The sequence below is a fragment of the Rattus norvegicus genome, chromosome 10, assembly GCF_021556685.1.
Source record: "Rattus norvegicus strain SHRSP/BbbUtx chromosome 10, alternate assembly SHRSP_T2T, whole genome shotgun sequence".
Classification (NCBI taxonomy): domain Eukaryota; kingdom Metazoa; phylum Chordata; class Mammalia; order Rodentia; family Muridae; genus Rattus; species Rattus norvegicus.
This window is the reverse complement of record NC_141543.1, coordinates 96,786,470-96,810,683: the sequence shown is the minus strand read 5'-3', so window position 1 is coordinate 96,810,683 and position 24,214 is coordinate 96,786,470. Positions and strand designations below refer to the sequence as shown.

The 24,214-nt window shown below is 45.9% G+C and overlaps 1 pseudogene; it reads left to right on the top strand.

The window, feature by feature from the left end:
* The first annotated feature begins 2,046 nt into the window (after positions 1-2,046).
* On the top strand, positions 2,047-3,175 carry LOC148003136 (small ribosomal subunit protein eS25 pseudogene; annotated as a pseudogene).
* The last annotated feature ends 21,039 nt before the right edge of the window (positions 3,176-24,214 follow it).

Here is a 24,214-nt window from a genome sequence, read left to right as displayed (position 1 = left end):
ATTGATACCGTTTCTTGATGGAAGAGAAGTCTTGAAACAATGAAATACTCATTGCTCCTGTAGTTCACAGGCTAGAAGGGGAAAGGTGGTGACAGGGGCTGGCAGAGTTTAATAAACCCTTTGTCTTTGGGATTTGTCAATCACCAATGGTCCAAGGGTTTGGACCCCATGCTCAGAAAAAAAAAATGTCCAATTTTGGGAGGGTGCAGTTGACAGTTTCTCACTGCAGATTTCTTTAGAGAGTTTCATCAAAATAAAAGCGTACTTTACCTCCTCTTTCTCCCCCCAGAACTTTTAAGGTAAATTTACTGTCTATGCTTACATCATCGTAAGTCAGACGTCAGGAGCTCACTCTTGAGTTATGTGGCCATGCAAGTAGGGAGTTGGAAAAATGAGTCGCAACGGTCCTAGATTTCGAGCTGCTTTTCTTTCACTGGTTTCTTTAAAAAACAAACAGGTATTGGGTGACAGGCCAGGTACCGTTGCAGGTGCCTGCTGGCCCTATGTCGAAACAAAGCCAAGGTTCTCGTAGAACTCTCATAGACTTACACAAGAACACGAACACAAGATAGTGATGATGGTAAAAATAAACCAGAACGAGATGAGTCCAAGGGAGGAGGTCACGCAAGAGCCCCAAATATTGGATGAAGTCAGTTGGGAAAAACCAAGAAAATTCCTAACTCAGGGAGTGATAACAAGCGGTTAGGATGGGAACGCCAAAGCTTAATGTGTTCAAGAACAACAGAACACCCAAATATGGCAGACTGGGGAGAAAGCACAGGAGAACAGAGAGGACCAGTCACCCTCTTCCTCTAGAGGCTTGAAGGTCAGCAAATGTGACAGAATGGCATCCAACAGTTCTAAGCAGAAGGGTTTTATTATGATCTTTGTAATTTAAAATATCAGGCTGGGTACTGTGCGGGAGATGACTTATATAAAGTGACTATACTTGTAATTGTAGTGAGAAGTGATAGCGGCTTGCCCAAGGGCGGGGATAGAGAGAGCAGGCTTTTAGGCTATTCTAGAGGTAGGCGGTGCCTGTTAATTTACAAATAATTAAAAACGACTCCTTGCTGGTCCAGTTTTGTTCACTGAAAACCGTTTCGTTTCCCCGTTTATCTCCCCATCCTTCTTGAGACAGGATTCAGGCTGGGCTCAAACTCGCTACATGGTCAAGGTTGAGTGTCCCTGCTTCAGTCTCCCTGCTCCTGGGATCACAGGCCTCTGCCACCATGCCTGACTGTGCTCCCTTTTAAATGCTAGCTTTCTCTGGGCTTTACTCTGGCCTTCTTTTCCCACTCATTCCATCCCATGCATTTTACCAACTCTTTGTTGGCGAAGACTAGAGTCTGTTTCTAGGCTGGGGTACAGCTTAGTGTGAAAGCACATGCTTAGCATACATGAGGTAGAGTTTAGTCTTCAACACCACACAGACATGTAATAGAAATAATAATAATGTCAATTGCAATAATAAGTACTAGTTTGCTTTCCTGTAGTTGTGATGACTATCACATGACTTAGACACCATGACTAAGAGCAAACTTTCAGCTCACAAGTTATAACCCATCATGGAGGGAAGCCCAAGCATGAACCTGGAGACAAGAATGGAGCAGAGGCCATGGAAGAACGCTGCTTACTGGTTTGCTCTCTGTAGCTCGCTCAACCTGCTTTCTGACACAACCCAGGACCACCTTCCCAGGAGGGTGAGCTGGGCTCTCCCACACTAATCATCAATCAAGAAAATACCTTAGTCTGATGGAGGCCTTAGATATGCTCACAGGCCAGTCTGGTGGAGGCAGTCCCTCTCTTGAGGGGGCTTCTCACAAGTTGACAAAAATAGCTAACAATAACAATATAGAAGAAGAAGAAGAAGAAGAAGAAGAAGAAGAAGAAGAAGAAGAAGAAGAAGAAGAAGAAGAAGAAGAAGAAGAAGAAGAAGAAGGAAGAAGGAAGAAGAGAAAGGGAGAGGGAGAGGGAGGAGGAGGAGGAGGAGGAGGAGGAGGAGAAGGAGAAGGAGAAGGAGAAGGAGAAGAATAATTTCCAGCCATGTCCCTTCATCTCAGTGCCAGCGTTAGTAACCAGTGAGTGCCTCGGAGGGACTGTAGAGTCAGCATACACATTCCCCTCACCGTAGACCTGCCCTCCTCCTCTGCTCTCGCCACAGGAATGGCTACCCACTGGCCAAGCAGAGATATGGAAATCACTGTCTTCCTGCTGTTGTCCTGACAGGTACTGAGTGTCCAGTTCTCCTCGCCTCACAGAGGGGCTGGTCAAAGGGGAGCTTGACCAAGCGTGGAAATGGTGAGCTATTAACTAGAGTGTCCTTTAGGAAGAGCAGAACTTTGGTAATTAGACCCAAACCACGATACTAAAGGTGCCTAATAGTGCTTCTCAAGCATGCTGAACAAAAGAATGTTCTGGGGCACTGCAGAGGAGTAAAACAAAACCAAAATCAATAACCCCCAAACTCGGGTGCTATGGACTGACTATGTTTACCCCGAATTCCTGCTGAAGCTCCAACCTCTTGAAAATGGGTAAGCGCCTGAGGGTGATGGTTGCTACCTATACTCCCAACATGGGGAAACTGAGGCAGGGGGCACGAGAGGTCAGTGCCAAGCAGACCATGTAACAAGACTGTTTCAGATTCATACATGGAAACAGTTAAAGCCAAATATGGTCTTAAAGAGTAAGATGATCCTGAGACATCTTACCAAGGCTGCAGTGGTCCACACTACTTTCTGAGTTGGTGAAAGACGAGAAGAAGAAGAAAGATGCCAGAAAGTCAGCCCAAAGAGACAAAGACCCAGTAAATAAACTTGGAGGCAAAGCCAAAAAGAAGACCTGGTCCAAAGGCAAATTCAGGACAAGCTGAACAATCTCATCCTGTTTGACAAAGCTACTTACGACAAACTCTGGAAGGAAGTCCCCAACTACAGCTTATGACCCCAGCTGTGGTCTCCGAGAGACTGGAGAGTCGAGGCGGAGAGTCGAGGCTCCGTGGCCCGGGGCAGCCCTTCAGGAGCTACTTAGGGAAGGACTCGTCAAGCTGGTTTCAAAGCACAGAGCCCAGGTAGTTTACACCAGAAACACAAAGGGTGGCGACGTCCCAGCTGCTGGTGAAGACGCACGAACAGCTTCAATCAGATGTACATTCGAAAAAATAAAACTTTATTGAATCAAAAACAGTAAGATCCCAACTCCATAGGACCGATGTCCTTTTAAGAGGAGAAAGGCCGGGGCTGGGGATTTAGCTCAGTGGTAGAGCGCTTGCCTAGGAAGCGCAAGGCCCTGGGTTCGGTCCCCAGCTCCGGAAAAAAAAAAGAACCAAAAAAAAAAAAAAAAAAAAAAGAGGAGAAAGGCCACCCATGTCCCTACCCAGTCACACTGGATAAAAGGCCACATGAGGGGACACTGAGAGAAAGCAGCTACGTGCAAACCAACGCAGAAACCAATTCTGACGAATCTTGACACTAGACTTTTGATATGTACAAGTTTCTAATATTTAAACCATTTAGCCTATATTTTTTATTATTCAACCCTTACAGACTTGGGATGGCCTCAATCTCCCTGTCGTCGGCCCCCAAGTGTTGGAATTGCAGGTGACACTATGCCTGACTCAGACAGGGATGTAAGTGTGCACAAACCTTCACTTGTTCTTCACATGAAAGTGTTTCTTAGGATGACAGACACCATCGTCCTATCGGCTCGCTCGTTGTAATAGGTTTTCTCCACTGCTGCCTGGCCACTCGACCAATAGGAGCTGAGCAGACCAGGTCGGCTGCTCTACAACGTTGATGTTGGGGAAGATCCTTCTTGGGAACACTGGAGTATTTAAGCAGTTAAAGGGCTGGTAGAAGAAAATGCAAATTACAAAAAGGTTTGCAAATCTCTGTGTGAAAGATGCTTCTGATAGTGTTAGGCCTGAGAGTAGTCAGTCATGAGCTAGTGCCTCACTGGCTCAGAGAAGTAAAAACGTACCCAATGTGCTCAAGTCAGTATTTACCAGGACCCACTTTATGTTATTCTTACCCTTGGACCCAACCAAAAGGCCTTGTTTTATTACTTTTCTATTCTTGTAGTAAAATGACCAAGGCAGCTTCCAGAAGGAAGGCGATTTTAGGCTTATGGTTCCTGAGAATTAAGTGTCTGTCACCATTATGTCAGGGAACTGTGGCCACAGGTAGCCATGGCAGCGGCAACAGCTGATAGCTCACGTCTGGAACCAGAAACAAAAAGCAGAAAGAACAAACTTAGGATGGCAGGAGGTCTTTAAGTCTCAAAGGCCACCCACAGTAACACTTAATCCACCAAGGCCACACCTCCTAAGCCTCCCGGAACAGTCACCACCAACTGGGGGCCAAGTATGCAAATGCCTGAGAATGTGGGGAGCATTTTACTCAGACCACAACTGGTTCCTGTAATGGATCCCTCAATTTAAAGGATACTTCATATGAGAGATTAGAGATACATGCAAAAGTAAAATTATTCAAGAATACATGGTGCCTCTTGCCACTTAGGTCACAAGGGTACAGCATAACTGGCAAATCTAAACAATCATTCTGTGACTAATACACATTAGGTTCTAGGAAAGTACTCCCTTACTTCCTTGCAGTAGGTCCTCAAAACTAAAGCTGGCTAAGTCAGAATGCCACAGAGATCTGTGGCCTGGGAGACTCCCGAAGGAGACGTCTAATGGGCAGACTCGTCCTTCATTAACTGTTCTTTGAAAAGGTGACCTTGTTTCCTTTACCTTTGTCTGACACTGTAAATTCTAAAGTCACACTTCAACGATTAAAGTATTAATTCCTAGAGTCAGCTATTCCAGAAGGAACAAGGGAGACATTGGTCATAGGCCTTCATCTAGAACATTCTGGTGACCTCCAGAAACAGCAGGATGTTCATCAAAGAAATGGGCCATTGTAGAATAATGATTATCGTAGTACCCACCCACTTGTGGCTGACTTGCACATCCTTAAACTTCCCGTATAAGCTTTCAATTGTTCATGGAAATGATTCTAGGACGGCAGCCACCATCTTCCCACCCGCTAGCTCATTGTAGTAAGGTTTGCTCTACCATGGCCTGGCCACTGGACCAATTAATTGTCTTCCAGTCGGGGCTGAACAGACCGAGCTTTTTGCTTGGCAGCACTGATGTTGGGGAAGATCCTTCTTGGGAACACAGGAGTATCTGAGAAGTGAAAAGGGCTGGGTAGGAGAAAATGCAAATTACAGAAGCTGTCAATCAGCAAGCAGCCTTAGCAAGAAGGCTATACGTTGTAACAAAAGAAGTACACTCCTCCATTAGAACCAAGGGTCCACTTTCTTGCATCTCCTAATTATTCTTTCAATTTATGGTTCTGAGAGTATTTGTGGAATCGCATGATATTAAATAATTTGCACTGTGTTTGCGCACAAGCAGGTATAGATATAGCAAGTGAAGTGATATCGAAACTTAAACGTTACCAACTACCAGATGCTGCAGGATGAGATCGGAACCCTTTAATTTATATATACAGTTTAGAATTTATTAGGTTTCCACAAATTAAGATTTTTGCTTTGAATCATTTTGATTTCTGTGGTTGCGGTTGTTGTTGTCGTTGTTGCTGCTGCTGCCGCCACCACTGCTGCTTGAGATAAAGTCATATGTAGCTCGAACTGGTTTCCTGCTCCTTGTGGGGCTGAGGACGATCTTGAGCCTCTGATCCTCCTAGCTTTAGCTTCCTGGTGCTGGAGTTTGGTTCTTGCACCAAAAAATTCTAAGCAACACTCGGGACTGAACCCAGGGCCCTGTGCACGCTGAGATACCTGTCCCTATTCCCCTTCTGATTTCTGACATTGTGGTGATTTGAATATGCTTGGCCCAGGGAGTGGCACTATTTGGAGGTGTGGCCTTGGAGTATGTGTGTCACTGTGGGTGTGGGCTTTAAGACCCTCGTCCTAGCTTCTGGGAAGTCAATCTTTTAGCAGCCTTCAGAGGAAGATGTAAAGCTCTCAGCTCCTCCTGCACCTCCCTGCCTGGATGCTGTCATGCTCCAGCCTTGATGATACTGGACTGAATCTCTGGACCTGTAAGCCAGCCCCAATGAAATGTTGTTTTTTAAATAAGACTTGCCTTGGTCAGGTGTCTGTTCACAGCAGTAAAACCCTAATGAGGACACTATCCATGCCATCCACCATTCTCCCTCTGCCCACTACTGCCCTAGTTAGGATGCCCATTGTAACAAGCCCCTGCGTCTCTCAGGCAAATGGGCCGTCTCCCAGCCTTCTCTTTACTGTCTGTATATCTGCCTGCCTGCCTGCCTGCCTGTCTGTCTATATATCTGTGTATATGATGGTGCACGTGCTCATGGGTGCATATAAATATCCGGAAGAGAACCTCAGGTGTCATTCCTTAGGTGCTGCCCACTTTTTGTTTATGAGATAGAGGTCTCTCAGTGGTCTAGAACTGACAGATCAGACCAGACTGATGGGCCAGCAGATCCCAGAGATCCATTTGTCTCTGCCTCCCCAACTCTAGGATTATAAGCAAGGTCACCATTGCAGACCTTTCACGAGTTCTGGGGTTAGAATACAGGTCCTTCTGCTTGCAAGGCAACATGTCACTGAGAGAACTATCTTCCCAGATCTATTTTTTTTTTTTTTTTATTTTGAGACAGGAGGTCACTTAGTTGTCCAGGCTAGTCTTGAACTGGTGATACTGTAATGTGTGTGTGTGTGTGTGTGTGTGTGTGTGTGTGTGTGTGTATGTGTGTGCATCCGTGCATGTGCACTGTATAAAGGAAGGGAGGGGCTAACATAGGACAGGGACACCCACAGTGACACACCTACTCCAACAAGGCCTCACCTATCCCAACAGGGTCACACCTTCCAAAAGTACCACTCCCTAGGCCAAGCATATGCAAACCATCACAGAGAGCTAGCCAGTGAGTGGAGGTGGGGAGGTAGGAGAGGGAAGGAACGTCAAGGCTGACCTCAAGAGTCAAGGCTGTAAGATGATGGATGGTGGGAGGTGGAAGACTTGGAGAAATAGATGTAAGGTGAAGCTGAGGACATCCATGGGATCTGTTCTCCAATGTGCTAGTTCCCCGTGCCTGCCTCTCACACCCCTGGCTCTGTACGCACAGACTTCTGTCAGAGCTGGGCCCGGCAGGCCTATGAAAATACAGTCCACAAACACTGAGGAAGTCAGAGGGAAGGAGACGTACGGTGCTTAAATACCTTTGAATGACAATCGCAGGGAATAATTACTATTGACAGGTTTTCCTCACGCTTATTGGTACTGCAGGCTTTAGCTACTCGGGTTCCCTTTTATTCACAACTAATTCAACAACAGCACGGGGACCTGGTATCTGCTGGTGACAATAGCCAACTTGGTCATAAAAGACAGCTTCATCAAGTCAGTGAATCTGGTCACCCAGATGGATTGGCACGTCCAATGCCACGTGCTCCAGCACGCAGGGTTTGCTGCTGGCTCAGAGTTGGGATGGGGGTAGGGCAGGAGTGAGGATAGGGTGTGCCTACAGCCCCTCACCACTGCTGTATACTGTAATGTGTGTGTGTGTGTGTGTGTGTGTGTGTGTGTGCACTGTATACTGTACCCTGTGTAAGCTGAGGGAGCCTTGGCGTGGGATAGTGAAGGAGTGGGCTAGCCGAGCTCTCCTGACATACAGCCTCACCAGGCTTGGTTCACTGTGAGCATTGCTCATCTGTCAAGCCAGAACGAGGGTAGCGTGGCATTGCGGAAACAATTTAGAGATTCTCCAGGTGTGAATTTATGGGCCTGTGGCATTTGCCATCAATCAGAACCTCGCTCCGTGACTCCCTGCCTCAGAACAAGTGCTGCCGGCTCTATCGGAGAAGCCATGACACAGCAGGAGGCAGGTGCTGGTGGATCTCTGAGGGCTGCAGCTGGAGTGGCGGGGACCCCCATCACTGAGCCTTGGATGATGGCTTTTCAGATGCCCTTCTTGCCCCTTTGCTGTCCTCGTCCAGCAGGCAGCCCAGAGTGACCTTTTTAAAATGTAAATTGGACTGTGTCACTCCTCCATTTAAAAGCTTTTACCAGCTTCCCTTTGCATTGAGGAGAAACCCCAAAGCTCTCACTGTGGAGGACACACATGGCCACTCTGCTCTGGTTCTTATCACGTTCCCTCCCCTAGATCCCCTCAGTCCAACCACAACGGCTCTCGGTCTAGCCAGCGTCCCAACTCCTTCTCACTTTAGTATCTCTATTGCTCCCTTTTTTTCTAGGAAGTCCTCTGCACCCTTCATCCCTAGCGTAACAGTTTAGCTTTGACTCCAGATAGCCATTTAAAGTCACCTGCTCAGTGGGACAGTCGCTGATCATTCTGGGTAAGCAGGCTCTGTCCTTCTCTTATTGCCACAAAAACACCTCTTCCTCCTCCTTTACTCCCTTTCTCCTCCCCCTCTTCTTCCTCTTCTCCTCCCCCCAACCCCCCTCTTCCGTCTCCTTTTCAACAGTTATGTTGTCCTCCTAAGACAACATAACTTATAAGACTTTTACAATTATTGATGTGTTTATTTATGATCATCTTCTGTAAGTTTCCTGGGCTGTAATGAGTTTATCTACTACTCTACTCCTAGGGACCAATGCAAGGCCTGACACACATACAATCTACAGATGTTTGTGGAGTAAGTGAACAACAGGCAAGTAAACAGAGTCTTAGCCAGCTACTCCATGAGGCCTGCATCCATTTACATGTATATGTTATGTATCTGTATTATATGAATACATGATCTATTTCAGTTACTTAGTGGGTTAAAGTAATTTCTTTTCATCTTCCCTGATTCTGAATGTTCTTATTTCAGGTAGTTTTCTTGGGCTATCTCACGAGTACAGTCATGGTGCTGAGGCTAGCCTCATCTGAGGGGACAGCTGATGCTGGCTACCAATAGCATACACACTTAGGCTGTCAACTGTAGCTCTTACACGTGGCCTCTCTATGGTCCTTGGATCACTGACAGTTTGGTAGCTGGCTTTTTTTAGCTGTAGTGTCCCCAGAGCCAGAGATTGTATCTCAGAGTCTCAGAGACTGCAAGGTTCCTTATGACCTGTCCTCAGAAGCCAGTGTCATTTTAACTGCATTCTATTCATCTTGAGTAACTCACAAGGCAACAGACTCAGAAGGGAGAATCTTACAAGGGATTAGCTGCGAATCCCTGTCTACCAGGGTCATCTTTGGACAATGGCTACCACAGTCCTTCAGGGTCTTTTGGTTTTTTTTGTTTGTTTGTTTGTTTTTTCGTTTTGTTTTAGTTTTTCAAGACAGGGTTTCTCTGTGTAGCTCTTACTGTCCTGGAACTCATTCTGTAGACCAGGTTGACCTTGAACTCAGAGATCCACCTGCCTCTGCTGCCCAAGTGCTGGAATTAAAAAGGTGCACCATCATGCCCAGTCGCAGGACCTCGGATCTCAGTCCTGTAGCTATTCTTGGGTGATTATTTTTTTATTTGTTTCTTTTATGTTCTTGCCTAAACCTTCTAGTATTTGTATCCTTTATTCTAACGACTCTTCCTGGTAAAGGTGGAACATCCTTTCCTCAGTCTTCAGAGGCCTGAGATTAGCCATTTGGGGCCTGGTGACTTAGAGAAGCAGGTCTGTATTTGGAGGGGAGTTGTGACCGGAGAAACTGTGGTGGCAGAGCAGGGGCCATGCTATGCTACTGATCGGCATCCAAGAGCCCTGGTGCTCACTGTTCATTAGTGAGAGCGGGCGCTGACCCTGGCCACCACTCACAGCACTGAAATCACTGGCTGTGAGAGCCAAGTCCAAGGAGAATTGAATTTGGGATGGTTTCAAGGGTAGAGCATGCCAGCCCTGTCTCATTCTGCCGTGTAGTGAATGTTTCCATCCAAGTGCGAGCAGCACTCCCTCTCCACCTCTCTTGCGCCCCCTCCGCCCTTTCCAAATGTCCTTCCAGCTGCTATTTTCGATTTTGGCCTCCAGGCAAATGCTTCACTGTAGCAAAATTACTGTAAAATTCCTTCCTGTGCGCCTACAGATAATGGAGCTCTGACGCTACAGAACCCAGAATCATTCCCAAGAGAAACCCTAGACTCATACTGCTTCAAAAATGGCCCAACAGCAATCCCCCAAAGACGGAGGTAGGGAAACACAACCGTTGTGAAATATCTCTTCTAGGGATGGGTCAAACAGTATGATCGTTTTTTAACAGCACTGGCTGAACTGAATTGAATCTAGGTGTGTGTGTGTGTGTTTGTGTGTGTGTGTGTCTGTGTGTCTCTGTGTGTGTGTTTGTGTGTGTCTGTGTGTGAGAGTGTGTGTGTGTTTGTGTGTGTGTCTGTGTGTGTGAGAGTGTGTGTGTTTGTGTGTGTGTTTGTGTGTGTGTGTGTCTGTGTGTGTGAGTGTTGTGTGTCTGTGTGTGTCTGCGTGTGTGTGTCTGCGTGTGTGTGTCTGTGTGTGTGTCTGTGTGTGTGAGAGTGTGTGTGTGTGTCTGTGTGTGTATCTGTGTGTGTCTATGTGTGTGTGTCTGTGTGTGTGAGTGTGTGTGTTTGTGTGTGTGTCTGTGTGTGTGAGTGTGTGTGTGTCTGTGTGTGTTTGTGTGTGTCTGTGTGTGTTTGTGTGTGTGTCTGTGTGTCTGTGTGTCTGTGTGTGTCTGTGTGTCTGTGTGTGTATGTGTGTGTCTGTATGTGTGTCTGTATGTGTGTCTGTGTGTGTGTGTGTCTGTGTGTGTCTGTGTGTGTGTCTGTGTGTCTGTATGTGTCTGTGTGTGTCTGTGTGTGTCTGTGTGTGTGTGTGTGTGTGTGTGTGTGTGTGTGTGGTCAGTTTCAAAGCATGCCAAACAACCAGGGTGCAGAAAATAGTAGTGTGAAGTTTGCTGCTGGGCCTGTAAACATAAAAACCTGGGATATAAAACAAACTTCAGCAGGCAGCACATAAACAGTAAACCTTCTCCAAAAAACCTGCAAAACTACATCAATGTATTTGAAAACAATGAGTCATAAGTCTTTTTCCTCCCTCTCCGTCTCTTCCCAGATGGACAGAGGGCACAAAAGAGAACCGGCAGGAATATCGATGTTAGGGGTTTCCAGTACAGTGAGTGACATGTCAGCATGGGTGTAGCAGGCTGGATGGAGGTCTGAGTCAAGAAGTAAGGCTCAAGGCCAGGACAGTAGTTCAGTGGGAACGTGTGTGCCTTGTGCTAGGTTCTCCAGTCAGTCCCCGGCACTGGAATAAACAATGACTGAAACCAGTAGTGAGGCTCACACGGCATGTGTCAGCAGTGGGGATCTTCAAATGAAACCCTGCTGGAGGTGTGTGTGTGTGCGTGCATGTGTGTGTGTGTGTGTGTGTATGTGTATGTATGTGTGTGTATGTGTGTGTGGTGTGTGTGTATGTGTGTGTATGTGTGTGTGTGGTGTGTATGTGTACGTATGTGTGTATGTGTGTGTGGTGTGTGTGGTGTGTGTGTATGTGTGTGTATGTGTGTGTATGTGTGTGTATGTGTGTGTATGTGTGTGTGGTGTGTGTGTATGTGTGTGTATGTGTGTGTGTGGTGTGTGTGTGTATGTGTGTGCGGTGTGAATGTGTGTGTATGTTTGTGTGTGTATGTTTGTGTGTATGTGTGTGTATGTGTGTGTATGTGTGTGTATGTGTGTGCGGTGTGAATGTGTGTGGTGTGTGTGTGTGTGGTGTGTGTGTGTGTATGTGTGTGCAGTGTGTGTGTATGTGGTGTGAATGTGTGTGTGTGTTGTTTCAAAGCAGTGTTCCTGAGTTCCAATCGTTCCCTCCGTGCTTCAGCTATAAATATACAATTTTCTCTTCATATTCATTAGTTCAGAACTAAGAGTTCAGATATTTGATTTATACGTCTATTTTAAAGCTTTATTTTTATTATTTCTAATCATGTATACCTTTGTATGACTGTGTGTGGGTGTGTTCAGGTGAGTCCTGGTACCCTTAGAGGTCAGGGAAAGTCGTTCATGGGATTGTCTGAAGCCGGAGGTAGAGAGGGTTGTGCTGCCCAGCGCTGATGGGGAACTGAACGAGAGTCTTCTGCATTCTTTTTGTTGTTGGTGGTGGGTTTTTGTTTTGTTTTGTTTGAGACAGGCTTTCTCTGTGTAACTCTAGCTGTCCTGGAACTCCCTCTGTGGACCAGGCCAGCTTCGAACTCAGAGATCTGCCTGCCCCTGTCTTCCTAGTGCTGGGATTAAAGGGATAGGCCACAATCACCTGGCTCGAAGTGAGCATTCTTAACCGCTGAGCCTCGAACAGGTCAACCAAACTCTAACTTAGCTCTCAAGCACATGAGTACCCTTTGTCTGCTAAGCCCCATGTCCAAGTGTCCCCACAGCTTCCAAGACAGCACCACCCCCTAGGGACTGAGTGTTCAAATACACGTGCCCACAGGGGACATTTCACACCCTAACAATGAACACCTCCACGGTTTAAAGACAGATGCTGAGACTTAGGCTAAGAGAACCTAAACTCTGAAGTAAGTTTCAAGTGCAAATAGATTATGGTGTGAAGGTGTTGGGGACATAACCAATAAAGGATGCGTTGCCTAATCAGCCTCTCCTGTGGAAAACTCAAGCCTAACCTCAGTAAGCAAGTCTGAAAGCTGAGACAGAATACACAGGAGGGGAGCCCCACCTGAAGGCAGGGAGATGCGGTTCTTCCTCATTCCTGCTTCTCGATGACCCCTCAGGGGAGCAGCACTCAGGCCCTTCTGGTGAGCCCCATCAAGCAATAGCCAGAGAGTGTTTCCAGACAAGGAAATGGTGGTGCTGGCAATGGAGAGTTGGTAGTTATACAGCAGAGGTAGCGTGGTAAAGAAATACCGGGAGAAGGCTGCAGCATCTGCCACACTGTTCAAAGTGCTGCCTCAGCTTCAGGGGACACAAAGGCCTGTCAGCAGAGAAAGCATAGATAGGCCTGGTCACAGACCAGTGGAACCGTGTGTGTGTGAGGTCTGGAACAGAGCACTCTACATGTCAGTTTTCCTGTGTGTTCCTCGGTCCTTTCTCATTTTTCCACATCATGTTTTAGGGAACCCAGCCCAGCAGGGTGAACAAAGGTGGCCACGCCCATGACTGGTTCTGTTGCAGCTGCCTAGTCTGACAATTCACGGCCTTCTGGTCCTTGAAGCAAGATCTTCATGAAAGTGAGAGCACAGCCCTACAATGTTCAAGCATCCGACCAAACAGAGAAGACTCTCTGAATGACACAGCTATCCAGTGGGATCCAGGTAGCCACACCTTGCCAGTCATGGTAGCTATAGACTTATTAACATATACCCACTGATCATATTCCAACTTTTCCTCAAAGCTCCATTTCTGGCAGAGGGAGGCAACCCAAGTACCCCCACTCTACTGGTACTCCAATGTGGACTTCCTTGAATATAAACAATGTTTTACATGACTTAGTATTGTGTATCATGGATCTGTGTTTTCTCTTCTAGGATGTTGAACAAAAGCACAGGTATATCCCACTGCATCATTGTTATGGGGCTATCATTCATAATACCTTCATAGCTCTGACCCCAAGGCTGAGCTTCTGTAACAGGGTAGGCCAGTCATGGTACTTGTGATGATTTGAAAGAAAATGGCCTCCATAGGCCCGTAGGGAGTAGCACTATTAGTAGCCGTGGAGTAGGTGTGGCTTTGTTGGAGGAGGTGCTTGACTGGGGGCGGGCTCTGAGGTATCATAAGCTCGAGCTAGGCCTAGTGGCTTAGTCCTTTTCCTGCTGCCTGCGAATCAAGATGCAGAACTCTCAGCTTCCCCAGCAGAATGTCTGCCTGCATGCTGCCATGCTTTTCGTTATGACAGTTAAAGACTGAGCCTCTGCAACTGTAAGTCAGCCCCAACTAAATGGTGTCCTTTATAAGAGTTGCCGTGGTCATGGTGTCTCTTCACAGCAATAGGAGACCAAACTAAGATGGCTTCGAACTAGTGCATGTCTCAAGCAAAATCCTGTTAGAAGCTCTTTGGAAAATCAGTGTTTGGGGAGCTTGGGAGATGGCTTAGTTGGTAAAATGCTTGCCACACAGTCATGAAGACTGGAGTTTGTATCCTCAGCGCACACACACACACACACACACACACACACACACACACACACACACACACACACACAGAGCTGAGTAGCAAGGAGTGTCTGTAATCCCCAGGCTGAGGAGGCAGAGCTTGGGGAATCCCAAGATGTCCCTGACAGCCAGTCTAGCTGACTCAGTTAGCTCCAGAGAGACCCGGTCTCAACAAGCTCAGGTGAAGAAACAATTGGGAGTCTTTACCCAATATCAATCTCTAACCTCTATACACTCACACACACACACACACACACACACACACACACACATGCATACACACGTGCACACAAGTACTCACACACGCGTGCACACACATGCACGCACGCACACACATGTGCACACAAGCACACGTGGGCACATGCACACATAAATAAATAACACAATGGATACATGAGCACAAAGAAAACAAAGTTATTGTCTTCTGTGCATCTAGAATTGTCAGTAGGCAACAGAAATGTAACTTGGAGAAACCCTACATGCGTCAAGGCCAAGCAGGGCAGGGAGATGCAGAGGGCTAGCGTCTGACAGCACTGAGGCACCTTTAACCAGAAGCATCTGAAGCTCCACAAGCTTCCCGCTCAGGCGAGCCCCTGCATAAAACGGGCTGAGTGTGTATGCACATATGTATGTATGTGGTGTGTGTATGCTTACAACTGAAAAACTCATGACATGTTTAATCAAATAGACGTTCCAGGAAACAGCAAGTACAGTAACAACAAAGCCTGCTTTGTTTATCCTATAGCTTCATCTTTCTCCAGCGCAATGCCAGAAGAACACCTGGGACCAGGTTTACAAATCACAGCTTTTCCTTTCATTTTGAGGCAGGGTCTCCTATAGCCTAGGCTGTCCTCCAACTTGCTATACAGCCAAGGATGGCGTTGAACTCTTGATCCTCCTATCCCCACGTCTCAAATGCTGGCATTGCAGGCAATATATCTGGCTTAGGATTGTGAGTCTGTTTCTGAGATAGTTTAACCGTACCTTTGTCTATTCTTCAAATCAGTTTTGATTCAGGGCTTTTGCTCTAATTTTCCTCTCCCCATCTCTGACTGCTCGTTCTATCAACCCTTCTGTATCTCAGATCTTGTGCCCCCTAATTGATACGTTTACATGTACAGATATTATTTTCCTCCCATGCCTACCCTCCCCAGATGGACTAGAATAACTTTCAAATAATAAAACTCAGACGGACATGATGGCTCAATCCTAGCACTTAAGAGGCTAAAGCAGACAGAGAGAGGGTTCAAAGATATCCTAGACCTCATAGCAAGTTCCTGGCAAGCCTGGGCTACATAGTAAAGCCCTGTCACCAAAACAAACAAAAACCAACCACCACCAACAAAGGGAGATGGGGAGACTCCACATAATGTAGGTCACTGGGGAGAGACTTGGGGTGTGTTTCTGGATCACAGCCAGGTAGCGTACCATCAACAGAGCAGACTGGAGAGCCCTGGGATGAGTAAGCGGTGGGTCTGGTTTCTGGGACCAGAGACAAAGGAGGACCCACCCCAACACAAAAACTGCAAAACCTTCTCCTTGACTGACAGCCTAGGATCTGCTTAGCTCTGTATTCGTGCAGATTTGCTCAAAAGGAGCGGAAGATGGGATCAGATTGGAGACCTTCCGTCCCTTAATCCTAGTCAAAAGCCCATGGGTAAGGAGGCCACCGCACTCTGAGGGAAATCGGCCATGGTTGTTTTGCTGCAACATGTTGTCAAAATAGTTCTAAAATAGTTATGTTTGGGCTGGAGAGATGGCTCAAAGGTTAAAGGCTAGGCTCACAACCAAAATTAAAATAGTTATGTTTATACATAGGTTAGTAGTGCCACGCTCAACCTTGGTCAGAGGAGGGTTTTTTATGCAGGGAGCAGCAGTCATTGCAAACACACAACAGGCCAAGTGCTGAGACTAAGGGATGGGTTCGAGCTCAGCCCCAAATGAGCCGTCTACATGAGACCTACCTACCCCAGGATCAGGGAGCACCTCAGAAGAGGGATCACAAGGAGCTCATGAACCAGAGGATGGGGAGGAGTGTGCTGTGCAACGTTGTCTTCTGAACATGACCTGGCCCTCGGACTCAGGACTCGACAGCTCTGGGTGTTCGCACAAGACCCTCACGAGACCAAGCAGACCAACCAGTCCAGATTCCAACGCTCCTCAGTGGGTTGTTGTTAAATAAAGGAAAAAAAGGGTGAGGACATGAAGTGAGGACATGTTAGGGTGCTTGGGGGAGAAGGGGAGGAAGCTGGGGGTGGATAGGATCAAGATATAGTGTGTTGCTTGTATAAAATTGTCCAAGTATAAGATATTACTTCCCCCCCCCCCCCCTTAAGCCATAAAGATAGAAGCGGAGAAGAAACTGAGAGTGAGGGAAAATGCAGACAGGGCCTGGCAGAGCAGAACCGAGTGTGAGATGAGCGTGAGCAGATGTGCAGCAGGGCTGAAGGAGGCGGGTTAGGAAAAGACCAGCTCCTGCAGGAAGTGAGTCTTGAGCCAGGCCCTGAAGGAAGCAATTGACAGACGTAAACTCTCCAGCTGGCCCGAGGGAGGAGGCTGGGCATCTGCAGGAGTTGTGTAACTCCAATGTGCTTTGACCTGTTTGTCTTCAGACATAGGCCAACTCTGGAGCTCCAGAGCCCGTGTCTGTCTGTCTGCACAAGCCCTCCCTTTTGGCCAAAAGAACTCAGTATGTTTGGCATTGGGTATACTCCACGGATGATGTCATGTCTGTAGCTCAATGTCAGCTTAATGTCACCTGTCAAGAAGGAAAACAGAAAATAACAGTTGTTCTGACTTTATCTTACCTTCTGCTTCCAAGGTTCATTGTTAGGTTAAAGAGTTTCGTCTTGACTATAGTTAATTTTTTTATACAAAAGTCCTTTGCATGCAGTCATTTTATGAAAAGATCGGATCCTTTCGGTGAAAGATAGAACTTCTGGAAACGCAGTTTCTAAAAACGGTATTTGTATTTATGCGCGTGGGAGTGAATCATCTATGTTGGTTCGCACCATGTATGTGCAGGTTGCCCGTAGAGGCCAGAGGAGGGTGTCAGATCCTGGGAGTTGCCTTGTAGGTACTGGGAACTAAACTTGGGTCTTCTGGAAGAGCAGCCAGGGCTCTTAAGCATCCAGTCATCTCTCCTGCTCCTGGAAATGCAAATTCCTGTTGACATGTTGCATTAACTGAAACAGGAGTTTTCTTTAAAAACAACAAAGGCCAAACAAAATCTCTTTGCTTTGCAAGCAGAAAGCAAAAGAGAGACACAATAATAGAGTTTGCAGATCGCTCTTTCTTTGACGAAGATATCAGCTGTAACTTGCTCCTTAGCCGTAATGAAAACACATCTTGAAGTCCCTTGCTTATTCTGTCAAGATAAAAACAAGTTATAATGAAACCACTTCTGCCAAGACTAGACGCTTTCTTCTTATCACCGCCGTTAAAGGCGATCCAAGAAATACTATTTAAGGCTAATTTTGCTGCCCTTTTGAAGAGACTTTTGAAACCAAATAAAAAAGGACTCAGACAATAAGCTGAATTGGAAGAACCTCCTTGGCAGTCAGTGTCAAATTACGTTGTTCCCCTGTCTGCGGATAAAGCAGAGAATCATCCTCCTCAGGGCCGCCAACCCTCATGACAACCACGACAAAATTTAACAATAAACGAAGATGACAGCTGACTCCACCAGATTGGGAACACATCTGAACTTGCGCAGGAAGACAGCTGGACTTGAGTTCATTTCCCTAGGGGCCGGGAGACAGCGATACCTAATGAAAACGGCGAGGGTCACATGTTTATTTCCAAGGCGTTTGTAGCCTGAGCTTCGTTCGGTTCCCGTCTCAGCACAGAACCCGAGATCAATTTTCACATCGCTTCACTAAATGGATGGGATGTGAAATTACTCCTATTGACAATAAGCATTCTCAAGGGCTCTGGTAATTGTGTAACCCAGCGCAGCAGAGAAGAGGCGCTAACAAAAGCACCTAGACAGTCGGTTACCATCAATTTCCTCTGGTGCTGGCAGATGTGAGAGTGACTGCTGTCCTAAAAAAAATATAAGGTCCCAGGCAAAGCCTGCGCCTTCTCCATAAGCAGCAAACCCAGAAGACAGAATCTGGGTTGTAGGTGATTTCTTCTCTAGTGATTTCTGGAAAATCTGTGACACCAAATCTAATCCTAACCAGAATTTGGGGGTGGGGAGGAAGCAAGGGCTACTACCAGTGTTTCTGGTCATTTCTGCACATCGGTTCCCTTCCCCCATCTCTCTACGACTCCCATCTTTAATTCTGCCCCATTTGTACGATGAGTGTCAGATGACCTCTTTGACAGTAGACCAGACATGACAGCTCTATTTACATCCCCATCTTTAAAGATCTGACCTGTGTGAGACGCTAGCGTTGGAGATAGCACGTGGCTCAGCCTTCTTACTGTTCTCTCTCTCTCTCTCTCTCTCTCTCTCTCTCTCTCTGTGTGTGTGTGTGTGTGTGTGTGTGTGTGTGTGTGTGTGTGTACAGTCTCTATAATAGAGACAGAGACTGTGTAAGACAAAAGCAAGCCCACAGTTGAGGTGAGCTAGGGCCCAGACAGAGAGCTGGGTGGAGGTTGTGCCCATGTAACATTGCCTTGTAGAAACAAAAGATGACCCAGCATCAGGAAGCCACCCTTTCAGGGATCTGCCCCCAGGCCAGCCTCCTCACTGATGTACAAATGATGCATCCCTTCTAAAAGATACCATCTAATTCAGCCCAAAGTAAATCTAATAAAAAGCACTTTGTGTGTTCATATGAATATAACCTGAGTAGGAAGTTGCTGTTTTGACAGCTTGACAAAGAAAGTATAAGCGACGGGAGAATGATCCTGAGACGGCACATCGAAAATTGGAATAGAATAAATTTTACAATATCAGGTTTGCCCTTTAGGAAATTCTGGTTCCATTTAGGATCTGAGCTGTCAAACAGTCACGAGAAAAGCACATGTCTCTCACGCCTTTACCTGTCCAAAGTTACATAAATAAATAAAGTTCCTGTTTGTGACAAAAGCATTTCCTTTTTATAGTCCCAGAATAGCCAGACAGGGAAGGGCAGCCAGCACTGACGTTGTAACACACAGGATATTAAGGGCGTGTTGGATATAGGATGTCTCTCATAAAAGTCTCACCTAAGTCAGTGTTCACAGCACTGTCGAACTGTTAAGTCCCAGGGGGCTGGGTCCTCAGTGTGGGCTCCTCTGACAGGTGTGCTGGCACACAGCTTTCTGAGCTCCAGAGAAGTAAGACACTATAAAACTTACTTGATGCTTTTTTTTTCTTTTTCTTTTTCTTTTTTTTCGGAGCTGGGGACCGAACCCAGGGCCTTGCGTTTGCTAGGCAAGCGCTCTACCACTGAGCTAAATCCCCAACCCCGATGCTTTTTTAAAAAAGCATCTTACTTCACGTTTTATTTTTCTGGTCCTAGTTTTTATGGTACTTATAACAGATCTTAGGGTAGGACGGCTCTGTGCTGATTGTACACGATATTCTAATAGCAAATTATTAATCGTATCTCCTTACTAATTAAAAATAAAAGATATTGTCTGAGACCCTTAGTCATGTTTTGCTTTTGTGATCTTTATTTTGTTTTGTTCAAGACAGGGTCTTGCTATGGCCAATGGCTAGCCTAGAAACCACTATGGTAGCCAAGGCAGGTTAGTTTTGAAGCTGAGTGCGTGCGTGCGTGTGTGTGTGTGTGTGTGTGTGCGTGTGTGTGTGTTATTGGGTGTTTGACTTAGGGCTTTCTGCACAGTAAACAAATGCTCTATCATTGAACATGAGCCCCAGGCCTTGGAGTCTTTGTCATATCTGTTCCTTTCTTCTCTGTGTAGCCCTTCTGTAGCGCATGCCTAACCTTTGGACTTGGGGACAAACAAACAAATCATTGACCTTAATTGTCCTAAACAAACATGTTTGTTTTTACTCAACTGTGAAAACGGACAGTACTTGACAGGAGACACAGGCTAAAGAAGTGTTAGGAGGATTGGTGGACCTCACCTGCCCAGATTATGAGGCATTACATAATTCAGGGCTGCCCTAATGTCTGCCACGGAAGCAAGCCCCTTGCCCTATAGAATGCTACTTGGGGTACAGGAGCAGAACCTTTAGATTAGTTTTGTTTGCTTGGCTGCTTTTGGAAAATGATCCTTGTGCGTCCATCTCCTGAGTGCTGGGGCCACAGGTGTGCACCACCACGCCCTGTGAAAAATTTCATTTTCTTTGCATTTCTCAAATCCATTTCTGCCATCTTTCCTTCAAAACCCTTTAAACTATCTTACATTGATTAATTTGGTCTGATTTCCTTAGTTGCTGGGGATCTTTATAGAATAACACTTCCTCAACTGGATTCTATGAAATACTGTTTTGTTTTGTAAGAGGAGTGTGCACGCATGTGTGCCCACTCATGTCCATGCTTGCCACAGTGTGTGTGTGGAAGTCAGAAGACGGTTTATGGGATTGGGGGGTCTCTCCTTCCACCATGTGGGTCCCAAGGGTGGAAGTCAAGTCATCAACCTTGGTGGCAAGCAACTTTATTTGTTGAACCATCTTGCAGCCTCCCTGCCCACCCCCCCCCCAGAAAGTAAAGACTACATTTAATAAAAAAGATTCTTTCAAATAAATGAACTTTTTAGGGTATGTTTGAGGAAAGAAAATCAACCGAGTCTACCTTTAGAAAAGGACAAATAGCCCAGGTTAGACCAACCATTCTGAAGACAAAGTTAGATTTTTGAGAAGATACAATTCTTGAAAAATATTTAAAGCAATTGTGTGAAGTTACCAAATAACTATTTTAAGGCAGCACTGAACAACAACAATAATAAAAAACCAAGCCAGGCACGGTGGCACATGCATTTAATCCCAGCATTCGGGAGGGAGAGGCAGGCAGACCACTGTGATCCTGAGGCTAGCCTGGTCTACATAAGGAGTTCCAGACTGGCCAGGGTTATATAGTAAGACCCTGTCTCAAAGATGGGGGAAAGGCAGAGTGGCAATGACAAGACACTAGGACTGGTGAATTCAATGTCTGATGAGGAATTATGTCACTCAGAAATCCACTTTCTCACTTTAACCTTGGATGTTGTTAATGAAGGTTTTCCTTGAGCCTTCCTTTTCATTTGCTTGGTTGATTTTTTTGTTTTTTTGAGACAGGGTGTAGCCTTGGCTGTCCTGGGACGTGTCCTTGAGTCTTCTTTAAGGGCTTATTCCTGTTGCTTTGGATCGAATGTAGATTGAGAATCACGAGTCCCAAAAGTCTCATGCAGCAGAATCTTGGTCCTCAGTGTGGGAGGCAGCAATGGGAGGTGGTATAACCCATAAGAGCTGGGGCCTGGTGAGGGGAAGTGGGCTCACTAGGTACAGAGCCCGTGGAAGGAACTAAAGCTGATCTTGCAAAGTAAAGGAATTCTCATGAAGGTGAGTTGTTTTTAATTTTTTTAAATTTATTACTAGCATGTATTTATGAATGTATGTGATCATGTGTAAATGCCTGTTCCTCAGTGCATGTGTGAAGGTCAGAGGACAACTCTGTGGAGTTGGTTCTCTCCTTTCACTTTTACTTGAGTTCTGGGAATCGAGCTTGGGGCATCAGGCATGTACAGCAAATGCCTTTACCTGCTGAGCCAACTCGCTGGCCCTGAAAGTGAGTAATTATAGAAAAATCGAGACAGATCTTGGCCTCCAGCTTCCTGCCTCGTCTCTTCCCTTTACACTCCACACTGACACCATCTGCCATATTGTAATGCAGCCAGGCAGGCCCTACTTAGAGCCAGCGCAAGTCTATATGGACTTGCAGGCTCCAAAACGATAAGTTAAGTAAGTCTCCTTTCTCCATAAATATTCGGGGATTTTGCTATTGCTATGAAAAATTGTCTAAGTTATCTATTGCTGTATAAGTTCTCAGAGTTGTCACTCAAATGCTTCCTAAATTCTTTACCATGGGAGCAAAGATTTTAATGTAAAAATTGGACAAACATTCGTGGTTTATCTAACCTGCTACTTGTGGGTCACATGTGCTAAAGGCTAGTTTGACTCTAACCTAATATAAAATTAAAATTGTAAACTTACTTAAAACATTATAAGATTTGTGAGCGTGTATCTTTAAAAGAAAAAAAAAAAGCATGAACCTTGTAGATGACAACATCTTATCACACTGTGAAAAGGTTAGACATGCCTGCAAGAGGGTTTCATGAAAGTTCACATTCTCTCTACCAGTGTACCACAGGAAAGTAAGACTATTTCAAGCCAGGGATGGTGGCACCCACTTGTAATTATAGCGCTCCGGAGGATGAGGCAAGAGGATCATAAGGTTTAGATCAGCCTTGACTACAGAATGAAACAGTATCTCAAGAAGCTAGCGGGGTGTGGAGTGTTCACCCTGCACTCAGAAGGCAGAGGCAGGCAGATCTCTGTGAGTTCCACGCCAGCTGGGTCTACAAAGTGAGACCCTGTTTCAAAAATACACAGAGTAACAACTGAACCAAATAGAAGCTTCTTTGTTGTAGAATCAACTGAAAGGCACGCCCACTTGTCCTCTACCATGGATCCCACAACAGAGTTACTGGCTACCAGAGACAAAGAATATCAAAGCCAGTCTCTGGACACAATTACCTTTCAGCCCAGTTGAGCAACTTCTTTTGGGTCTCTGTTTTATGGAAACACATATGCTAAGAACTAAGTAGGAAGTCCCCCAGAAAGCGTTATTGTCATTACGGTTCTAACCTTTGCTTCTTGGTGGTGGTTAAGCCCCTGTTCCCACCTGCCTTTGCCCCTTCTTTGTTACCGGTTCTCCTTCCATTGCTTTCTGAACTTCTCTCTAGACTGCTGAGTGGGAAGCCATCTGTGTACCAGTTAGGAGATCATCACCTGTGCTAGGGTAAGACTTTTAGTGTAGAAATTGCTTGGGGTCACACCAACTCCTGCTAGGTAACCTCCCACTCCTGCTGATATAAATTAAGCCCAACAGACTCACCACTGATTTACAAAAGTGGACTCGGGTGGACTCATTTTCCTGGTTAGATCTCACTAGGAAAAGTTAACTCTGCAAACCCACAAATCCACAAACCCATGGCCACAGACTATCAAAGTAGTCCTCTCTCTCTCTCTCTCTCTCTCTCTCTCTCTCTCTCTCTCTCTCTTCCCTCTCCTCCCTCCCTCCCTCTCTCTCTCTCTCTCTCTCTCTCTCTCTCTCTCTCTCTCTCTCTCTCTGTGTAAGCCAATGGTCACCAATCTTCAGACACTGTCCATCTTGGTTTCTGAGACAGGGTCTGTTGCTGGCCTGGAACTCACCTGTTATTCTAGGCTGGCTGGCCGATGAGACCCAGGGAACTGCCTGTCTCCAGCTCTCGATGACATTATTTATAATAAACCCTGAGGTTGATTTATTTATTGTTTGTTTTTTAGAGACAGTCCCTTGCCTGGCCTGGGACTCTCTATGTAGACCAGGTTGGTCTTGAACTCACCGAGATCCTCCTGCCTTTGCTGTGGAGTGTTTGGATTGAAGACATGTGCCACTACACCCAGCATAGTATTGTTATATGCACTCCACTTCTTTACATGACATCTAGGGATTGAACTCAGATCCTCAGGCTTACATGGCAAGCACTTTACCAGCTGGATCACCTCCCCAGACCACTTGTTTGTCTCATCTCTCCTGTTTCTAAAAGAAGTTTCAAGACTTGCCCTGTTTGCAAGCTAATATATCTATTAGTGTGGGGATGCTGGCAGCAGACACAAAACTCCTGCATTAGAAACAAAGAATATTGTTATTCATGGCACACCAGGTTGCATAAAGTGTGACATTGTATCAGTCCCTCTTGCTCCCAAAGTCTCACAAGAGTACCATGGAGGGGTCCAGGTAGATACTATATATATACAATACTGTGTATACAATAGGTCCAGGTAGATACTATATATACAATACTGTGTATACAATAGGTCCAGGTAGATACTATGTGTACAATACTGTGTATACAATAGGTCCAGGTAGATACTATATATACAATACTGTGTATACAATAGGTCCAGGTAGATACTATGTGTATAATAGGTGTGCCTCAAAACTGACCAATCTTGAGCTGGGGAAATCTACATTTTTATAATAAGCTGTGACCAAACTTGCCC